The 13,379-nt window shown below is 41.9% G+C and overlaps 1 protein-coding gene across 1 annotated transcript in view; it reads left to right on the forward strand.

The window, feature by feature from the left end:
* Positions 1-13,379, forward strand: part of PRUNE2 (prune homolog 2 with BCH domain) — a 180,085-nt gene that overhangs the window by 74,147 nt on the left and 92,559 nt on the right. The window lies entirely within an intron of this gene.

Here is a 13,379-nt window from a genome sequence, read left to right on the forward strand (position 1 = left end):
TCAGAACTGGAAACCATGCTCTGTTCATTCTTAAGGTTTCTTCTTTCCTGTTGAAGTTTTGCTTATGCTTGTGAATTTCAATGGCTTCCCTGTGCAGTCTGACAAAGTAGTTGGAAGTGTTGTCCAGTATTTTGGTGTCCTGGAATAAGATACTGTGCCCTGTTTGCGTTAGGCTATGTTCAGCCACTGCTGATTTTTCAGGTTGTCCAAGTCTGCAGTGTCTTTCATGTTCTTTTATTCTTGTCTGGATGCTACGCTTTGTGGTCCCGATGTAAACTTGTCCACAGCTGCAGGGTATACGGTATACTCCTGCAGAGGTGAGGGGGTCTCTACTGTCTTTTGCTGATCGTAGCATCTGTTGTATTTTTCAGGTGGGTCTGAACACTGCTTGAAGGTTATGCTTTTTCATAAGCTTTCCCATCTGATCAGTAATTCCTTTGATATATGGCAAAAACTCGAGGGAAAACTCCCATTCCTGGATACCTTGGTCATCCGCAAAGCAAACTTTCAGTTAGGTCACAAGGTCTACAGGAAACCAACTCACACTGATCGGTACATACACAAAAACTCCAATCACCACCCCCGACAGAAAAGAGGCATAATGAAAACATTAGTGGATCGTGCAAGACGGATATGTGAGCCGCACTTTCTCAATGAGGAAATTAATCATCTAAACCACGCACTTCAGGCAAATGGCTACTCCAGAAATGAGATCCGAAGAGCAATCAAACCCAGGATGAATCAAACAACCAAGGAAAAACAGTCTCCTACAGGAAAAGTGTTTTTGCCATATATCAAAGGAATTACTGATCAGATGGGAAAGCTTATGAAAAAGCATAACCTTCAAGCAGTGTTCAGACCCACCGAAAAAATACAACAGATGCTACAATCAGCAAAAGACAGTAGAGACCCCCTCACCTCTGCAGGAGTATACCGTATACCCTGCAGCTGTGGACAAGTTTACATCGGGACCACAAAGCGTAGCATCCAGACAAGAATAAAAGAACATGAAAGACACTGCAGACTTGGACAACCTGAAAAATCAGCAGTGGCTGAACATAGCCTAACGCAAACAGGGCACAGTATCTTATTCCAGGACACCAAAATACTGGACAACACTTCCAACTACTTTGTCAGACTGCACATGGAAGCCATTGAAATTCACAAGCATAAGCAAAACTTCAACAGGAAAGAAGAAACCTTAAGAATGAACAGAGCATGGTTTCCAGTTCTGAAAAACACCAGGCTAACAAAACATTCTATCCCCGACAATAGCCCTGCAGAGAAGATTAGCACATCAAGTACCAATCCATATGCAAAAGAACCTCCTCAGGATACAGTGAAGCCTCCCGCCATTAGCATTCCACACCCTGGGAAACTCTTACAGGATGACTCAGCTCAACCCCACCCCTCCTGAGTAGATACAAATGACCTACATCTTTTCCACACTGTGACACTGAGAGATCTCTGTCTTTTGGTGCTACACCTCTGAAGATGCCAGCCACAGCTGCTGGCGAAACGTCAGGAACTACAATGCCAAGACCACGGCAATACAGCCCAGAAAACCCACAAGAACCATCGTTAGGTTGCAAGCTCTTAAATTTTAGATAAGCAGAATTTTATGTAGCAACAGTAAGATTTTTTTGTTTTATGTCTGTTGCCTGTATGAGAGTGTTTTATGCTTTGCAAACACTCCTTAAGCTAATAAATATAATTTTACTTAAGCTAAGTCTGGAATCCATGACATGGGCATGGATATACCCCAGAACAAATTCAGAGATTGGAAAGCCAAGTCTTTTGAGGAGGTGGAGCTTTCAGTCTCACAAACAAAAAGGGAGTACGTCCTGCTTGCTGATTGCTGGAGTGGCTGTGATCAGCACCCAGAATAAGGAAAACCAAGCGGCTATCCCTTCAGCAAGGTGCAACACATTTATTTGTAAATGCTTTATTGTTATGCCAAACTAAGTTTAAAAAAAGAATAGGATCACCACCCTGCTGTCCTATATTCCAGCATCCTATTGCCTTTCTCTTCTTATATCTTATAATAGGCTTTGCATGGTGCTCTTGAACTACCTTGCATTATTGCTCTAGAGCAAAGTTCTAAGGTCTGGATCCTATACAACGTAAGCTGAGCAATGCTTGTGGAAGGGAACTTTCTGAACTCTCCCTGGTAACCTGTCATGTCCCCCAATCCTGCAACAGGAGGTCAGCGTCCCTCAAGAAAGGAGGGAATTGGCAGAAATGAGCTTTTTCTTCCATAGATCAAAGTACCTTCTGCTTTCACAAACTAGCAAGGATCTAAGCTTAAGTATTTGCTACACCAATGGAGTGTCATTAATTGTACCACTTAATCCTAATACTTGTTCCGTGGACTGTGAAGTTTAATCATAAAAAGCATTTTTACATATAACAAAACAAATGCTGTCCTGCTTAAACAAATTATTAAAAATATATTGTCTTTTGGTGTTTTTCTGGAAAGTTACAGCCACCTAGTGGCCAGGAGAGCTGATATAAAAGTAGAGATGCTCAAAGCGAATCTTCATAGATCAGTGATTTATAGGTGTATATCACATATCTTTTAATTTTGCATTTACAGCAGCTCCTGAGAACTATAAAATGCTGCCAGTATTAGTGTTATTATCGGTATATCTAATTCTCAGCATGGCTGAATCTTTGGATATTTAAGTCTCAAGATTGGAGCCATGAATAAATAAGACAGATCTTTCTACAAACCTGAAAAATGCCCCAGGTTTGCAGGAAAACAGGAAATATATTAAAAAGTAGCTTTAAGAAATGAATGCCCTTAATGGCCATTGATAGGCAATCACAATAGTATTGCCAGCCTTTGAGCCCTGGCTTCTGGCAGTAAAAGAAAGGGGGACAGGCAGGGCCCTTTCCAGGGCTGTTTTGACTTTTGAGGGAGAAGGCACAGGCAGCCTAGGAGTGAAAAACAGCCCTGGAAAAAAAACCATACAACCCGAAGGAGGGAGGGATAATGGAAGAAGCAGTCTGTCAGCCCTTGCCATGCCCCTCAAAGGCTGGGCCTCTCCCAATTGGTTGGGTGTCACCTCCCTAACCTTGAATGGGTGATCCAGGCACTGCTTCACTTCAAATGGGGCTTGGGTGGTCTGGGTGCCACCTCCTTCACCTTGTGTAGGAATTGGGTAAGCCAAGTACCACCTCACACAGGACTTGAGCAGGCCTGACACCACCTCACTTTGTGCAGGCTTGGGTACTAACTCCACAATACTGTGTGGAGCTTGAGCAGGTGAGACACCACTATCCTGCCACAGGGCTGGCCTAGCCAGTAGGCATCTTGGAGCCCATAATAGCCAATCAGCCCCTGGAAGGAAGGAATCATGCTCAGGCCTGAGTGACTTGCTACCACTTGACTTCCATTCCTCACCCAGACCTGGCTTGCCACTGTTCAACAGCAGCCATTCCAGAATGGTGCAGCGGTTAGACTAGGATCTGGGAGATCCAGGTTTGAATTCCCTATTCTGCCATAGGAGCTCACTAGGTGACCAAGAGCTAGTTACACATTCACAGTCTAGCTCACTTCACAGGGCTGTTGTGAGGATAAAATAGAGAAGAGAATGATGTAAGCTGTTTTGGATCCACATTGCGGAGAAAGATGAGGTTTAAATGAAGTAACTAATAAATATAGCTGAAGTGGTGAGGCAGTTAAAAGGTGGTGGGTAGGAAGGAGAAAAGGAAATGTGGAAAGGTTAGGATATGGGGCTTGCTAGGAAGAGGGAAAGAAACTGTGAGGAAGAGGATACAGGGGAAAGTGAGGTGCCTCTCGTGGGTTCTGTGGTAATCTTATATACTAATGGCCAAATGACCCTGATTTGGGGATACTTAAAACCAGAGATTGGAGCCATGAACAGGCAAATCTTCCTGGAAAATGACCTCAGTTTGCAGAAAAATCTGAAATCTAAAAAATACATCAGTTTTTTGTTTTTGTTTTTTTTAAAGCCCAAAATGATTAAAGGAACTCCTGTAGCTTTAACCAGATACCTTCAGTTAACCAATGAGGAGGTCTCCTTGTGAGTTGGGGGAATTCGCATGCAAGGAGAAAGGCAGATAACTTAGCACGATCACCACCTATGTATATGAGGATTGTTCCTGCTAGAGAACTATTTCGATAATGAGGAAGATATTCAATCAAAAGGGTTTTTCAATTGAAAATAATGAAGGTCAATAAAGCCAGTTTGGTGTAGTGTTTAAGAGCATGGGACTCTAATCTGGAGAACCGGGTTTGATTCCCCACTCCTCTACTTGAAGTCATCTTGATGACCTTGGGTCAGGCACAGCTTCTAGGAGCTCTCTCAGCCCCACCCACCTCACAGGGTGTTTTGTTGTGGGGATGATAACATACTTTGTAAACTGCTCTGAGTGGGCTTTAAGTTGTCCTGAAGGGTGGTATATAAATCAAATGTTATTATTATATTATTATTATATGACACAAAAACCCACAACACACACACAGCTAACAAGAAAGCAGTGGTGAAAATTGGATACAGTTTGAGAGATTGAAGAGTGCATCCAGGAGAGAGAGTGCTGAGCAATCAGCATGCCAATGTAGAAGAGCTTGAACAGAGGTCTGAGGGTTGATGCTGGATCCAAGGGCATGCACATCACTATGGTGGAGGGGTAATCCAATTATACTGTGGAACGTACCCTGGGGCAAGATTACATCTTCTGCCCCCCTAAACAATGACTTAATGGTTGTCTCCAGAGTGGGTCAAAGAACTAGAAGGCTGTCTCCAGGGTGAGACAATAAACTGTAAGCTGTCTCTGAGGTGAGACAATAAACTGGGAAGGTTTGATAAAACCTTCCTGGGCAAACTAAAGTTATCAGCGATGATTGACAACCCGTGATATATAGGTAGGTAAGGCTATCAGAGCCCTGAATCACCTGAAAATAGGAGAGTGGATAAGGGAAGATCAGTAGGGTGTGTTAAGGTGATTAATTCAGGAACACTGGGAAGACCCTATTGTCTTAGGATCTTTGCACATCTCTGGGCTGTGGGGGCTGAAAGTTGGTCTTGCCTGACACTTAACATGCTAGTATTTTTCAGTCTCCTGGCCGACATCTGGCTTCCATTCTTCTGCCTGGCTTAGGCAGCAATTTGTGTTTAAAACACATACAGGGAGGGGCTTATGATATAGCCATCTAAATATCATGAGGGCAAGTCTGACCACTAACACAGTGACTGTTGCTAAGTAACCAGCTAACATTTAGGTCAGTATTCCAGGCTTAGTTTCTGTCAGTAAAAGGCAAGGGTAGGGGGTAGGGTTCTTTCCAGGGAGTTTTGTCCTTTGAAGGAGGACTCATTGGGACCAAGCCTAGAATCAACCACTGGATGACTTGATACCACATGATTTGCATGAATCATCCAGGCCCTGCTGCTTTCTATTGCTCAACAGCAGCTCCCCTAAAGCAAGTGTAGTGTAATGGTTAGAGTTTCAAAGTAGGATATGGGAGACCCAGGTTTGAATTACCACTCTGCTGTGGAAACTCACTTAGTGCGGAACTACAAGTGACAAAAGGCACAGATTGGACACTTGTCAGCTTCCCTCAAGTTTTGATGGGAAATGTAGGCAGCTTGGCGGAATGTTGGACAAGTGACAGTTGAAAAGTCCATTGGACTTCAGTCAGAGAGCGAAGCTTCAAGACTAGGATGCCTACATTTCCCATCAAAACTTGAGGGAAGCTGACAAGTGTCCAATCTGTGCCTTTTGTCATTTGTAGTTCCGCATTCAGTGTCTTTGATCCAGTCACACACTCTCAGCCTACCTACCTCAGGGTTGTTCTGAGAATAACATGGAGGCATGATGGGAGCTGTTTTGAGTCCCCCTTGTAGAAAGGGAGTATATAAATAAAGTAAATATAGTAAATATAGATGAAGATTTTGAGCAGAACCACAAGTGACAAGAGGCACAGATTGGACACTTGTCAGCTTCCCTCAAGTTTTGATGGGAAATGTAGGCATCCTGGTCTCGCAGCTCGGCTCTCTGACTGCTGTCCAATGGACTTTTCAACTGTCACTTGTCCAACATTCTGCCAAGCTGCCTACATTTCCCATCAAAACTTGAGGGAAGCTGGCAAGTGTCCAATCTGTGCCTTTTGTCACTTGTGGTTCTGCTCAGAGAACAGATAAAAGGTAAGTTGTTTAGTGAATCGCAGAATCACAGAGTGGGAAGGGGCCATATGAACTTCTAGTCCAACCCCCTGCCCAATGCAGGATGAGCCTAAAGCATCTCTGACAAATATTCATCCAACCTCTTCTTGAAAACTGCCAGTGAAGGGGAGCTCACCACCTCCCTAGGTAGCTGATTCCACTTTTGAACTACTCTGACCATGAAAAAGTTTTTCCAGTACATTTCTGCATGTAATTTAAGCCCATTGTTTCGGGTCCTATCCTCTGCTTCCAACTGGAGCAGCTCTTTGCCCTCCTCCAAATGATATCCTTTCAAATATTTAAAGAGAGCAATCATGTCCCCCTTCAATCTCCTTTTCTCTAAACTAAACATTCCCAAGGCCCTCAGCCTTTCCTCGTAGGGCTCAGTCTCCAGACCCCTGATCATTCTCATCACTCTCTTCTGCACCCTCCCAGTTTTGTCCACATCCTTTTTGAAGTGAGGCCTCCAGAACTGCACACAGTACTCCAGGTGCAACCTGACCAAGGCAGTATAGAGTGGGACTATGACCTCCTGCAATTTCGATGCAATGGCCCTTTTGATACAATGACTGAGTTTGCCTTTTTTGTGAATGCATCACACTGACTGCTCATATTTAGTTTATAGTCCACTCTTACCCCAAGATCTCTTTCGCATATACTACCACCCAGAAGTGTATCCCCCATCCAGTTTTTGTGCTTTACATTTTTGTGGCCCAGATGTAATACTGTGCACTTATCTGTGTTGAATTGAATCCTGTTCACAACCACCCACTTCTCCAGAGTATTCAGGTTTTGTTGAATTTTAACTCTATCTTCTTGGGTATTTGCAACTCCTCCCAATTTGGTATCATCAGCAAATTTCATGAGTAGCCCGTTTACCCCTTCATCCAGAAGGATTTGAAGGAAAGAAGGACATAGGGAAAAGTGAGCATATGGGAAAAGTGAGTATATGACAGGAGGAGGGAAAGAGGAGATTGTTTGAGGAAGGGGATACAGGGGAACGTGGAGTCATAGAGGAGAGGCCATAGAGGCTGCCTGGGGTGGAAGGGGGAAGGTGAATATGGAGACAGGCAAAGGTGGGTGGGAAGGAGAGAAGGAAGCAGGGAAAAGGGGAAGAGGCTATTGGGGCAGGGAAGGGAAAGAGGACATGATGTGGGAGGGGAACATGAGATGCCCCCCACAAGTCCTTGTGGTTCCCCACTTGTCATCCCTGAAGTCCTGCCTATTCTTCAGGGTTCTGAATCCATCCTTGTGATTTAAGCCTTATTCAAATTCAAGAGATTGCCTGCCAGTCAGAGCCCCTGGAACTTCACTGGTTGGCAGGGGATTAGCCAGACTCAGTTTAAGAAGGGGAAAGAGATTTTTCGCCTCAGAGGGATTTTGGTGGCTGTGGATAGAGTAAGCTTATTTGGGCTTTTAATTGAGATTTTGGAGTCAGGTTAGGGAAGAAAACTTGTTTTTAGTGAAATAAACATGTACAACTCTTAAGGGCCTGTCTAACTTTCTTTGTGAAGGTTCTATGACTTGGATCTCTGTGAGACAAAGGGGCAGCTTGGAACTTGAGTAGTAAACCTGTCGGCTGAGGTAAAAAGGTTATAGTTGAACTTTGAATGCTGAGGATCTCTGTCTGGAGAAAAAGGAATCAAATCTCTCCTCAGTGTGTGTTTAAGATACAGTTTTAATGTTTTAACCCCAAATGGGAAAATCTTATAATCTCTAGGGAGTGAAGCTGAAAGCAGTAGTACATTCCATGTTGGTTATTCCACATGAAACCTTTAACTTGCTACACACCTTATTTTCTGTAAATAAATATTTGTTGCTCAGTTCCATTTGTGTCTGGGTTGTCAAGTCAAAATAGCTGTGAAAATGGACATTATACTTACCTCACCATTAAGTACCATATTATTCTTTTAAGGTCACAAATAAGAACCCATTAGGTTCTTAGGGAACATTCGGGAACACAGAGCTTACATGCTACTGACCAGTTAAATAAAGCTTGTCTCTCCCCTTTGTACTGATTGTGGGTGACTGATGGAGTTAAAACAAATAAAAGAAGTCAAAGAGTGGGATTTGGACGGCCATAAGTCCGGAGGGCAGTTACCTCAGGAGTCTCGCTTGTTTCTCTCTTTTCTCCTCTCCTGTCCCATACATAGTGCACCCCAACGTAAAAGTGGAGATAGTGCAGCCATCACAGATTCACACTGTGGCTGGAACTACACAGTGGTTTCCCAGAGAGAAACTTCCAGGGCAAAGGATGGAGGACAGATAAAGATAGATTGGTGGGTGAGTGGGAAGAAGGAATCAGGAAAAGGGGAGAAGCTGTGGGGGCTGTCAAGAAAGAGGAATGGTGGGGGAGGGAAAATGAGGGGATTAGAGATGACTGTATACAGCCTACTAGTTTATAATCATGGCGGCTGAAACTCCATTGTGATGGATGTAGGTTACATAATATGGTACTTACTAGACTGAATTCAAATGGGGAAGGTAAAATTACTGAAGCCTCTTTCATTCATCCATGTAACATGAGTGGGCCAGAACTGTATCCCAGAAAACTATTTTTCCTTTTGAGGCTTGTAACTCAAAGGAAAACGTGGTTGATGGGAGATAGAAGCTGTTACTGAGCAGCAATTGAAGGAAATGGTCCTTCTATTGTCCGATAGAAGGACATTCATGTCCTTACCAGCAGGCACTGAGAGGCACCCTTAGGGGTAGGGATCTGGTGCAGCCTTGCATGGGTGTGCAGCTGCTGATTTGTCCAGTAGTGCCCTGCGTGGCTCACTGATGTCAGTATCTGATGGCCTTGCGACATGCTGCCGGGCAGCGAGTCAGTCAGCAGCAGCTCTGTACCTACACAGTGCTGACCCAGCCATCCCTGTTCGGATCATGCTTCTTTGTGTTCTTGGCAGCAAAAGCCAAGTGCTATTTCCCACCCCACTTTATATGAGCCATGCCCCCCCCCCCACTTGTGTCAGAAAACTTAAAGGCAAAAATGGTACTTTGTCAATCTGGCAACACTCTCTGAATGATACAGCATTTATTTGTAGGTTGAACCAAATGATTATAAATGATTGAGGGTTGTCTCCTGGGATTGGACATAAAGGTCTTGTAAACTGAAAATTTTATAAACAAATAGCTCTTGGGAAAGCACCATTATGCTGTAATAGCTGCTATTAAAATCCATTAGCAATCTTGATGGCCTGTTTGAATTTGATGCATCATTTGCTCTGAAAGGCTTTTTTTCTTAAAGATTTTAGCAAAATATTATTTAGTTCACAAAAGATGTAATAAACTAGCACTGATTGTGTATTTTGAGATTAGTACTTGTGACGCATTTTGCATGGTCCAGCCAATGACACAGATTCTACTGCTTCGTAATCTGATTCCCTTTCTATTCCTGAACTGGCCTGTCAGTGGCTGCTTTGGTTCTCACTTTACTCCCAAATTTATTCTCCTCCGTATAACTCACATTCCCCCTTTAAAGATAAGAGGTTAGTTGCTCTTTTACAATCCTTAAAGTTGAAATTAAAAGAAAGAAAAACAATACCCTGTTCTTTACCAGATGGAGAAAACTGAATTATACCGTGAAGCTTTCCTTAACATAGCATAAGTAAGAACGAAAGCTAAGTAGCTCTTGGAAGCCTTTACCTGGAGAAGTACAAACTTCAGCTTGTTAATTAACATTTGGTAAATGCATAATGGTATGAAATAAATAGGATAAATATTTACAGATGCACAAGATTCTGGAGCTTTTTAGTAGTTCTTCAGGAGATGAATGCACAATTCTGTACATTTGTATTATTTTTATATCTAAAAGAAATTCTAGTGCAGTGAATTCCAGAATTACACCTTTCCAGGCCCGTTGTTTTAGAATGGACTTAGAACCATGCACGAAAATTAACCTATGAAAAAAATTGATGTTGAAATTTTTGAACTAAATCTGTATTCTCCCCATTCCTATCAACAAGTTCATCTTAATTATAAAATTTCAGAAATGTTCAGAAAGGAGGGGTTCGATATCTTATAGTTTGTTGCAAAATGTGCATGTAGAAAATCTACAGCATGGGACATTCTTCTTTGAGAAAGTATTGAAATACTGGAATTTAAGACACCCCCCCAATAAAAAACCTTTCTTTATATGGTTACAGATGCGCCAAGATCGCCATCTTGTGGATGTGATTGTTCAGTTATACATTTATTTTCTGAATTTGGGACTCCAGTACTTAAAATCCTATTAATATTTACTTGGATGAATTGTTTAGAATTATGAAAGCACTGAGGTTGTGATGGGAAGGGATATTGTTTTAATAAAACAACTTTGCTGAAGCTGAGCGGACCTAAGTCTTGTCAGGGGTTGAAAGGGAGATTGCCTGGGATCCCCCCCCCGCCATGTACGCAGCCTTGAGTTCCATGGGGAATGAATGTCATAAATAAGTTGTTGACTTCATTTGTAAAATACTCAAGTGTTTTTTCATAACAATGAATGTATCTGTGTAAACATGTAATGCAATCAATATGCTGTCTGCTATAGCTTTGCAAAAAACAAAATCTTCCATGTGGCCAGGAGGACCCATAATGTATGCAAGTAGCACTATGTGGGTCTCTTTATACATGTGGTTATTTCCCAGGCTAATGCTAACAGCTTCCTCTTTCTCAATGAAGGCAATACTGGCATTGTGGTAATTATAGGGAAAGTGTTCCGAGAAAAGGCAGTTTTCCTCTGACATCTTTCAGAATATTTAACTTTGGCTGGGCTCAAGTGCAAGCATGTAATAGGGAAGGTTTCCCCCAAGGCACCTTGTGGTTTCAAGGTTCATCCAAATTGACTTCTCATGCTGAAAGTTTTCAGTCCTTATTGATTTCTGACTGCTGCACCATTGCTGATATGAGCCACTTAGAAAATTAGGGCCTTTTGAATTTTATCTATACAGAAATTTTGAATTCTGCAACTGTTAAACTTTTGCCAAAGAAATACACACACACAGAGAGAGAGAGAGAGAAAGAGAGAGATTAAGCATCCAAGCAAGAGCTACTGAGCATCTTGCATAGGGTGGGCATCTGCATTTTTCCCCTTGCTTGGTAAGATAATGACTCTTAACATCTCCTCTGAAGGAACTGACTGTTTAACAAATGAGTTGCTAAAGGCATCTCACAACTCACATAACCATGAGAGCTTATTAGTATCCTTAGCAAAACATCAGCAGAATTATAAAGAATAGTTAGAAGCAGCCATGCCATATAGTTATTTATTTGCTTACAAATAAACTTTCTGGTTCCTAGAATAAAATATTTAACAATCCAAGTTCATGCACTAATATCCAGTCAACCATTTTTACTACCCACCCCTTCTCCACGTAGTGTCATGGATTATAGTAAAGAGCCCAGTAGCACCTAACAGACTAACAACTTTATTGTAGCATAAGCTTTCAAGAACCACAGTTCTCGTCATCATATGCATGGAGGGTATGAAGAAACTGGCCAGAGATATATAGGTTGTGAGGGGGGGAGTAGATGTAAATCAGTTGCAAAAATCATGAAAGAGGTGGAGTGCACAATCCAGGCTGGGTGTGACCCCTCCCCTTCATAGCTGAATCTGAGTAGAATGCCTGAAAGGCTGTTACTTCTGATAATGACATAACCATCCAGAGTCTCTATTTAATCCAAGTCTGATTTAGTCAAATTTACATATGAATTCCAATTCAGCAGCTTATTTATTATTATTTATTTATTATATTAAATTTTTAGTCCACCCTCCCCGCCAGGCGGGCTCAGGGCGGAGTACAACATTTCAAATTACATAAATATAGTTAAAAACAAATAAAACAGTATACAAATAACTTTAAAACAACTTTATACAATACAGCTTCTCTTCAGATGGCGATAAAATACTGCTTTTCAAACCCTTGCTCATATGTAGGGTGGTGGATAGATGTAGGGTGGTGGACAGCTTCCCATTGGATTCTGCTTTTGAAATGTTTCTGTTGAACTTTGGTGGCCTTTAAGTCCTTGATGGAGTGTCCTGGTAAACTGAAGTGTTCTCCTACTGGTTTCTGGATATTGCCATTTTTGATGTCAGATTTGTGTCCATTTATTCTTTTGCGCAGAGTTTGGCTGGTTTGCCCTATGTACAGAGCAGAGGGGCACTATTGTCACATAAGGGGGATATCACATTGGAGGATGAGCAGCTGTAAGAGCCAGAGTTGATGCCATTGGGTCCTGTAATTGTATTTTCTGGGTAGATATGTGGGCAGAGTTGGCATCTGGGTCTGTTGCAGGGTCTGGTTCCTGTGTTGGTGACTCTGTTAGCTGGTTCATGGTTGTTAGTGAGAACTGAGAAGTCATTTAAGGTTGGGGGGGCTGTCTGTAGGCAAGAAGAGGTCTTCCACCCAGGGTTGTGAGAGAGGCATCATTTTCCAGGATGGGCTGTAGATCGCTGAGATATGTTGGATAGGTTTGAGCTGGGAACTGTAGGTGACAATCAGTGGTGTCCTGTTGTTGGTTCTTTTTGGAGAGGGGCATGGAGTAACACAGTTGTATGACTATGTATAAATTAGAAGAGCCATCTAATTCATATCAATATATACAATATATTATGGCCCAGATGCAGAGAGTGTCTGAGAATGGCAGGAATGTCTTAACTTCATAGAGGTCAGAAACAGAATCTAAGAAGTATTAGTTGAGGGCCAAAAAATATTCATATGAGAACTTGTAATCACTAATTTTACATAGCCTTTATTAAGATAAGAGGTAGCAAGAATGAACTATTTTTATATATTTTAAGAAAATGTTTCAAATATGGATAACCTTGTCTGGTGTTTGAAGTTCTAAGATAGTAGGTTAGCCAAATATATGTACCCCTTTAAAGTGCGACAGACACAGCTATTGTTAAGAGAAGGTTTTGAAATCCTATAAATATAATAAGCTAAATTGATAGGGAACCTCTTCCTAAAAGGGTCTCCTTGCCTGTGACCTTCATATCTTTGGGTAAGATAGTTATTGGGACTCATATAATTGCTCTTCTTAATGGTCTTTGTTGTTGTTATGATGATTTTCTGTTGATCGAGTGGTTCTTAAGAATGCTCAATAATCATGTTGTAATAATAAAGGCTTAGAATGAAAGCAGAGATTCTGTGATAGTATTACTTATGTACCATACCCAGTAACAAACCTGAAATGTTGTCTGTGGTGTATCTC

The sequence above is a fragment of the Eublepharis macularius genome, chromosome 8 (genome assembly GCF_028583425.1).
Source record: "Eublepharis macularius isolate TG4126 chromosome 8, MPM_Emac_v1.0, whole genome shotgun sequence".
Classification (NCBI taxonomy): Eukaryota; Metazoa; Chordata; class Lepidosauria; order Squamata; family Eublepharidae; genus Eublepharis; species Eublepharis macularius.